Genomic DNA, 9,246 nt, shown 5'->3' on the forward strand with positions numbered 1-9,246 from the left:
ATGTTCGTATGGTTCAATACCTAAAAACAAACCACATTCAGAAGTAAATAAACTATTGGTATTTATTTCATCTCACAGCCTGTTATCCTATACAAATGTAACTGGAGAATTAAAAAGATTTTAAATCGTATGGTGTTACAAAAAACTATTTCCGCCAATAATTATTAAATACCCAATGAACGCAGATCGAAAAAAGAACCTACGTCATTACTTTTAAATCCGAAAACCTAGAGCCCATGATATCCACTCAGACAATGCAAAGATGGAGAACATAAAAACAAGAATAACGTATGCCTCATCGCTCCGCCTTTTTACGGTTAAATGGTCTATAACTACGCTTTGAGCCTCCAAAGGTAAAATGAAAATATATATTCTGAAATGCAAAGGTAACAAGGGCTGTTTGTAAAACATGCATGCCCCCCATATGGGCTGTCCGTTGTAGTGGCAGCCATTGTGTGAATACGTTTTTTTGTCACTGTGACCTTGACCTTTGACCTAGTGACCTGAAAATCAATAGGGGTCATCTGCGAGTCACGATCAATGTACCTATGAAGTGTCATGATCCTAGGCAAAAGCGTTCTTGAGTTATCATCCGAAAATTATTTTACTATTTCGGGTCACCGTGACCTTGACCTTTGACCTTGTGACCTCAAAATCAAAAGGGGTCATCTGCGAGTCATGATCAATCTACCTATGAAGTTTCATGATCCTAGGCGTATGCGTTCTTGGGTTATCATCCGAAAACAATTTTACTATTTCGGGTCACCGTGACCTTGACCTTTTACCTAGTGACCTCAAAATCAATAGGGGTCATCTGCGAGTCATGATCAATCTACCTATGAAGTTTCATGATCCTAGGCGTATGCGTTCTTGAGTTATCATCCGGAAACCATTTTACTATTTCGGGTCACCGTGACCTTGACCTTTGACCTAGTGACCTCAAAATCAATAGAGGTCATCTGCGAGTCATGATCAATCTACCCATGAAAGTTTCATGATCCTAGGCGTATGCGTTCTTGAGTTATAAGCCGAAAACAATTTTACTATTTCGGATCACCGTGACCTTGACCTTTGACCTAGTGACCTCAAAATCGATAGGGGTCATCTGCGAGTCATGATCAATCTACCCATGAAGTTTCATGATCCTAGGCGTATTTATTCTTGAGTTATCATCCGGAAACCATTTTACTATTTCGGGTCACCGTGACCTTGACCTTTGACCTAGTGACCTCAAAATCAATAGGAGTCATCTGCAAGTCATGATCAATGTACCTATGAAGTTTCATGATCCTAGCCCCAAACGTTCTTGAGTTATCATCCGGAAACCATCTGGTGGACGGACCGACCGACCGACAGACCGACAGACCGACCGACCGACCGACATATGCAAAACAATATACCCACTCTTCTTCGAATGGGGGGCATAAATATACTTCAAATAATCGATCTAGATTTTAAATAATGTATGCTTTTTTACTGTGGGAAATATGCGTATGTATGTTATATAATAGGCGGTCACTTAAACAGGAGAAAATATTTCCATTACGACAGTTCTGTCAAATGCCTTTCTTCTTACAATCAGTTCGGTACCAGCTCGCTTGAAAATTTTGAATAATTTGTACGCATTTTTGATGTTGCTGTTTTGTATTGTGAATGTATGTTAAATATAGGGTGCTTTATTGGTATGCTTCACTTTTTTCATCTACTCTAAAAGTATAACAATAGATATAAAACAAAACAAAAAACAACAACACTTGAAACGCGTACAAACAAAACACAAAACACATCATGCACAACCAAATCAATTGAAGATTAAACTAGCTTATCATAGTTGTTTAAGATAATACTTTGATAAACAACTTATTAAACTTATGAAACTAAAACAGCGTATATTTCAAACATTAAGAACAACAATCTGAATAAATAAAATAAAATATAAGATGCAACCTTAGATGGAACATGGGATAACCATTTAATTTTTGCTTGCTAAGAAAGACCCAAATTCTTTAAATTACCGTTGGAAGTCCCCGAGGCCTATTGCAATCATTATAATATGCTTTTTAATGAATATTCTTATCGTTGATAGGCCTTTAGATACTTAAGTTCAATGCCGCGCGTTGAACAAGCGCCAAACTTTCCTCTAAACCTTTGCTATAAAGAGCACTGTCAACGTTCATTTGTTTTGCATTTTGACCTATTAATATGACGATTTACTTTTCCAACATAATTTTACCATATAAAAATGTCTACTTTTGAAAATAAATTTACCGTGTACATAACATAATTCGTGCACATAGATTTGGGGCCGAATATGCTGGGATACTAATCGACCCAAGTTTTAGGCCAAGGCAAAATCAGACTGGGTAGGAATGAGCCTGCAATACTATGAATACACAAATGATTGGTTCTACTCAGGAAACAGGTTTGAATGTTTAAGAAAGCCTAAGCTTTGAAGTTCAATATATCTAAAATAAATTAATAAGTAAATAATTATTAATGATATTTTTATAATTATGTTTTGATAAACATGCCACTAAAATAAACATTTGCACAATTATAATTACCTGTATACAAGTACCATTCCAATTTTGGTTGTAAGTGAACTATGACACAGCACAATAAGTTTGAACCACTAGTATTGTGCATATCGCAATATTCCACAGAAATGATGCTGATGATAATTCACCATCAAGATGAATGATTCTATATTTTTTAATTTCCAATGCCATTTTGATTTTAACTCACAATTCCGCTACTTGTTGCAATAATTCAAGTCTTAGCTTTATAACCGAAAGGGCTGTCATAGCAATAATATTAAAAGGCTCTGTGAGTCCGAAAATATGGACTATTCTTCTACCTGTTTAATATTTTCGAACACAGTTGACAATAATAATAACCGAGTGAAGAACCGTACCACATATAATAAATTGCCGCAATTTAACTCGTCTTCCACTGTTTTTTGGAGCTTCCTTGTGATTGAGAAATTTTCTCTGGCATTTGCCACGCAAACGTTCGATGTTCCCGGACGCGGACATTTTCAAAGTAGTCCAAATATGGCGATCATTAAACCATAGGCTGATTTAAGCAATAAATCGTCTGCAGAGTGGTATTGATCCAGGTGTTCCCTAAACGCGACTGAATTAACTTTTAAATTTTAGTTTTAAACAATTTTAATCATTTTGCAATTTAATAAGACCATGTCAAGGAAACATCTAGAACATGTATTACGATTTGTGAAAAACGTTGAGTATCATTTTGCAATTTAAAAGAAATATGTCAAAGAGAAATTAAGACTATGTATTAAGATTGGTGAATTTACCAAAGAAATTAGGTACACATTTTACACTATTTTGCGAGCGTGACATCTGCTATAACGACTAGATTCAACCGTGTACATTATTTAAGACTCATATTAAAACTTCCAGTCAAATGTTATTTATATTATAAGAAATAAGAAAATAAATACGACATTATGGTTTAAATGAGATTTGATTTTTGTCGAAACAATGTTCGCTTTAATGTTGATACAGTTAAGCCTAAACAAATAAAAGGTGGAACAAATCAGTGAACATTATGCTCTACCGCAGATTTCTACTTAAACATTGAATAAATATTTAGTCTGGTAGGAAAGATAAATATTGAGTTATTGCCTTTACAAAAAAACTTCTGAACAATGCTAAACGGCGATCACACAGTGTTCATAAGAACTTTGTTCAGTTTGTAAAAACAAAATCGTGCTAGGATATAAAAGAGGATCATTTGTTTTGTAAAAACACAGATAGTCGTCAAATAAAAATGCATTTGATTGAAACTCACTTGAGCCCAGCGTTATTATACGAGTTTTTGTGATCATCTTTTGTCGATCGGTTATCTCAACATTTACCTTGTGAACACTTTTAAGTTATAATTTATGGCACAATCCTCATGAAACGTACTCAAAATATTTATCGAAATTATATATCAGACTTCATGAACACTTACGAAAGTACATGTTATGTCCAATCGTCACGAAACTAGCTCAAAAAGTTCGGTCGAATTAGACAGAGTTTGAAAATGTCTGCAGTCCTTTGAAAAGAAGGCCGCCAGGGGCGGGAAAGTTTTCCTTATAATTTATAGTAAAACTGAGAGTACATTGCGTATCTTTTACGCAATATTTATAAAACTTTTTAAGAAAATGTCTCTTAAGGATATAATATAACTCTATAATAATGATGTAATACAACGTGCATTTATTTCTTAACTGCTTTCGTACTTAAACATAGAAACCATTTGCCCCAAAGAAAGTACAAATGTTTGCGTTGAACTAGAGGATGTGGGTTATAATTAAGGTCGGATGAAAGGACAACTGCGATATTTAATAAGCAATGTTGGTGAAGGAAGGCTTAAAAAACAAGAGGGCTAAAGGCCATGATGCGCTGACCTGATACAACCAACAGTTTTGAGAAGGTAGTATATTCGAGCTTTTATAAAAGGTTTATACGGTCAGCAGCCCAAACACCATTTAGCAATTTTATCGAAAAATACGCAATTATTAATAATCTAAGCCAAGCGATCACAGTCACACAAATCTTTAGCATTCTGGGTATGGAAGGGAAAGCCCGCCAATAAAATTCATCACCAGAAATGTTGTGTTAGGTACTAATTGTCATTAGTAGTAGCCTGTCTTTTGTTATCGTGGAAGAACTTACTTTCCATCTTAACTGCATAGTCTTGATAGGTCTCAGGTAAGGATTTATTAAGATTTCAAATCATCATCATCATTGTTATATTTATGGATGCAGATAGGTGTTAGGCACATTGGATCACACAATTAGTGGTTCTCGACCACCTGCTCGCTGTAAACAATGTATCTGGTAACACAATGAAAAGAACAATTCACATTACATTTATTAATTTAGATATTTTTTCTTTAACGTTTTAGGTTTAAACATTAATTCTGTTTTGAGATGGAAGTCTGCCCCCATTATCTATTGAACACAGACCAGACTCAGCTTGGTTACGTTCGTTGTGGTGGAGTGACATTCCCATATAATGCGATATTCATGTCCTTTGTATTGTCACCATCTAATACAGGTCAATTGTGTTCTCTCTTACCAAAGACGTACAATGGAGACAGGGCTTTCATCTTGTATGAGAGTACATACAACCACAGGACGGAGAATTTGTGTGATACATTAGTTCAAAGAGGAATCATGTATTGGTCCCCTTTTCAATGTGTATTTTATAAAATAGTCTGTTTGGTATCTGACGTGTGATATATTGTTTTAATTAAATTTGATGGTTAGATTATAGTAATTTATTTGAGGTTGATTCTGAAACAAGTTTTGGCAACTTATATTAATCACACTCGACACCTTAATCCTGATGGAATCCATCACCACGAGGGTCTCATTTCATTTTTGATAAGAAGCAAGTGCTTTGCTGCATATTGGTATGCGTTAACCACAGAAGGCAACTGGTACCGTTTTTGTACGTCTTTGGTATGATGTAGCTAAGGATTGAACCCACAACCTCATGCACTCGAGGCAAACGCTCTACCACTGAGCTGTTGAGGCAGTTTTAAACTGTGGTTTCTTTGTTATAAGCTTGGTTTGTTAACAATTTTACAGATAATAGACATGTATATTGCCTAAAAATTACCTATATATTTTTACAGCTCGACGCTATCCAAAACAGATCAGATAGTGCTCCAGAACTGATCATGGATGCGTAGAAACTTTCAAAAAATCGACTGATAAGGCTGATTGTTTTGCTGGAATTATGCAGATGACAATCCATCGTTTTAGGTAATAATATCAAATATCATTTAAAATTATTGTAAATAATTGTTATATGTGTGTGATAACCTTTTTTAATATGTATACTATTGACTTTGATGTCTTGTCAGCCGTATAAAAAACAAGTTTGTTTCATACACAAATAATAATGGTTATAGTGAGTGGGGTAAAGTTTATTGATGTTGATTTATTTAAAATAGAACTGTGTGGAGAATTTAACTACTATAGCAATGTGACATCAAAATAAGTATTTTTATGATTTTTGAGGAATTGATTACATTATAAATGCTAGGTTATATTGTATGGTAAACAACGCTGGACATATACTGGACATAAAATGTAATCATTGTCACTGTGCAGCTGAAATTGTTATTTGTATTTACTTAGGGACACTTGTGCAGTAAGATAATTATACAAAAGATTAAAATTCATATGACTACACAGAAATAAGTAGGTTTTATTTATATAAGTTAATTGTCTATTTTAAGAAATTCGAGGCCATACGACCATGGCTGGAGTGCCAACTACTACTACACCTAAAAATAGAAGATGAAACATATCCGACCGGCCTTCTCTTGCGCAATACAACGTAGAACAGCGAATGACTAAAAGAGTCTGATAACAGTCATAAACATGTCAATGTACTCCGAAGAGATGCGTACCCTAGAAAACATCTTTTGCTGGACATGATTTTATATGGTGTGATAAACAAGCTTGAAAAGACTGTGCATTTCCTTCCAAACCTTAGTTCACGAGACTGCTCAGCATATTTTGTTTGAGGTGCTTACTCATATTCTCTATTTGTTTGTTTACACATGGTCATCTATATCACAATCATATATTTTCTAACACATTTTGTTATAATATATATGATTATGCAAATTATCTGTGCAGCAAGCAAACCATTTAAGACTTGTATTTAGGTCATTCAAAATTAGTTGTTGCTTTTTACCATCAAACAATTGTGTGGTTGTAACAATATACATGAATTGTTAATGTAAACGTTTATTATATTGGTTGTCAGCATTGTGTGAAACGTGTATTTGCTTATTATTTTTAATGGTTTTCAGTGGGTTTGCCTTCATATGATTTACATTCTGTATTTTGTTCCTTTCAGGGAGGAGATGAAAGCATCTTCTAGAGACTTGAAGTGATATCTTGTTTAATAAACAGTTAACATAAAATAGTACAGGTTCAAAAGTGTCATGGTCGGAGTAATGTTCTTTTAATTCTTTGTCATTGACCAGTCTTGACAAACCAGAAAACTGTTATGTTTAATTAACAGATGGTGCAAGTATTGCAGTTAAAGAAAAACTCAAAGTAAACATTGAATAAAAATGTAATCACAAACTTTGACAATTCAACAAATCGAATAACATTTCATGTTTTATTACTTGGTGCAGTGGTAATAAGATCGTGCAGCCCCCTTTCATGACTGGGGCTGTTGAATATTTTCATTAAGTATTTTCAGATATTCAGATGTCATATGAAATTGATTTAATTTATTAGTACAATTAAATATGTTTGTTGTTATAGTGAACCCTAAAGTCAAGAAATGTTGATGATGATAGTTTGTTCAGTGTCAATTGGTGCTTTTATTTGTTAATATAGAAAGATTTGCAAATTCATAAATTGACAGATTAAACTTTGTGAATACTGCTGTATTTCTTTATGAAGTTGATACAGAATTACTACTCAAACATGTTCGATTTGTATGCTTATTAAGTTGTAATGTAATTATTAATGTAGTATATTTAAATATACTAAAGAAACAAATATGGGTATACATGGATTTGTTTCCTTCTTTAGCAAGGGCGTTATATAAGCCCCTTCCCCCAAGAGAAAGGCCCCTTCCCAGAAGTAAATTTCTTTAAAATGATGCAATTTTCCCCAAATTCATAGCTTACCGGTACTTAGGGAAATTTCTTCCCCTTATTCAGTTTTGTCAATATTTCCACCCCCCCCCCCCAAATTGAAAGGCCAGGCCCTTTTCCCAAATCAAGAAAAAAAAGCCATCGCATATTGGAAACAAAAAAAACTTTAATAGACCACAAACAAGCATCAATGGGTTTATAGTGTTATTTGTTTTGAAATCACTGTTTTATTAATATGAATAATCAGAGTTCATATACATCTAATCAATATCAATAATAACATAGAAACAAAAACATAAATATATACCTCTATTAATACATACACGTTGTATTTATTATGCAAAAATAAATATGAAACGGTTTGTTTTATATAGTTCCTCAAGAGAAAAAGCTTTTTATAGTCCCTGTCTGTCACTGCAGTTGAAATATTAAACTTGCTGCATAACAACACCTTCTGTGTAGTTCGACGGTGTTCATGTTCTTCTTACACAGCTTCGCACCTTAAAACTGGTACAAATCTTTCGACGAATCCTTTTCAAGTCTGAAAAAAACAAGAGAATAATAACACTTAACACAATTTTAACTTAAGTGCTTTTACTTTTTGTCTTTTATTTATACAAAAAAGTGTGAACAAATAATTAAGCAAAAATATGAATCATGATATTAAAGAAAGACAAGTGAATAGGAAGAAAATCTTATATTTTAACGAAACGTGTTTCTTTAAAAAGATAATAGATAAAACCAGAGATCTACGTCTCCAGAGATTTAGAGTAGTGCGGTATTCTAGTGGTAACACACTGGTGCACCATTCCAGAGGTCCCCGGTTCAATTCCTGGCCGGGGCACTTGAAATTTCAGAAATGTTTTAAGTGTTTCCCACCCAACTAGAGATGTACTGGTATGAAACCCAGGTAATTCTCGCGTGTATCGGTGCTTTACACTGAGCACGTAGTAAAAGAACCAAGGGATCTATTCGCAAAGAGCTAGGGTATCGCACCCGGATTCCTTGTATCACAATACTGTCTCTTCTGCTTGCTGTCTATTCTGCAAAAAAGGACCCCATTGGAAATAAGTGCTTGCACTTTCAAGGTCAAAATAAATACATACATACATACATACGTCTCTTATAAACATTTAACCGTGTGGTTTATTTAATATGTTCAGTTTAAAATAAATTAGTTTGGACAATACACAATTAATTTAGTATTCTATCATGTAAAAATTAGTTCATTTTACATATAATCAGTACAGACTAAAACGTATGTTTTAGAAACTTATAATAATTTGTTCATGTACATTGCTGGATGTTATTTTAGTATACACTTTCCTTGGACATTTATCGCTTGCACACACAAAGTCTTAGTGAACAGGACCATCATCATCATGCTCATCTGCCATGACGGTTAGGCATATTTGAAAAATACCAAAATGGAATCTGAAACATAATATTTATGTGTCAATTGTTGTCCTCAAATTAAAATAAAAATACTAACGAAATCTGCTACATGAAAATGTGTTATTTCAACCCACCCACTAATTAAGTAAAAGTCAGCTGAAAACCCATATACATAACTTGATTGAGTGAATATACACCGA

The 9,246-nt window shown here is 33.8% G+C and overlaps 1 long non-coding RNA gene across 1 annotated transcript; it reads right to left on the reverse strand.

Moving 5' to 3' along the window:
- Positions 1 to 382: 382 nt before the first annotated feature.
- On the reverse strand, positions 383 to 1,235 carry LOC127865815 (uncharacterized). Its single transcript, XR_008042774.1, has 3 exons — positions 1,064 to 1,235; positions 786 to 917; positions 383 to 640 (listed from the first exon to the last, which is right to left on the reverse strand). It is a non-coding gene; the product is annotated as an uncharacterized LOC127865815 (long non-coding RNA).
- Between the last annotated feature and the right edge of the window lie 8,011 nt (positions 1,236 to 9,246).

The sequence above is a fragment of the Dreissena polymorpha genome, chromosome 2, assembly GCF_020536995.1.
Source record: "Dreissena polymorpha isolate Duluth1 chromosome 2, UMN_Dpol_1.0, whole genome shotgun sequence".
NCBI classification, from domain to species: domain Eukaryota; kingdom Metazoa; phylum Mollusca; class Bivalvia; order Myida; family Dreissenidae; genus Dreissena; species Dreissena polymorpha.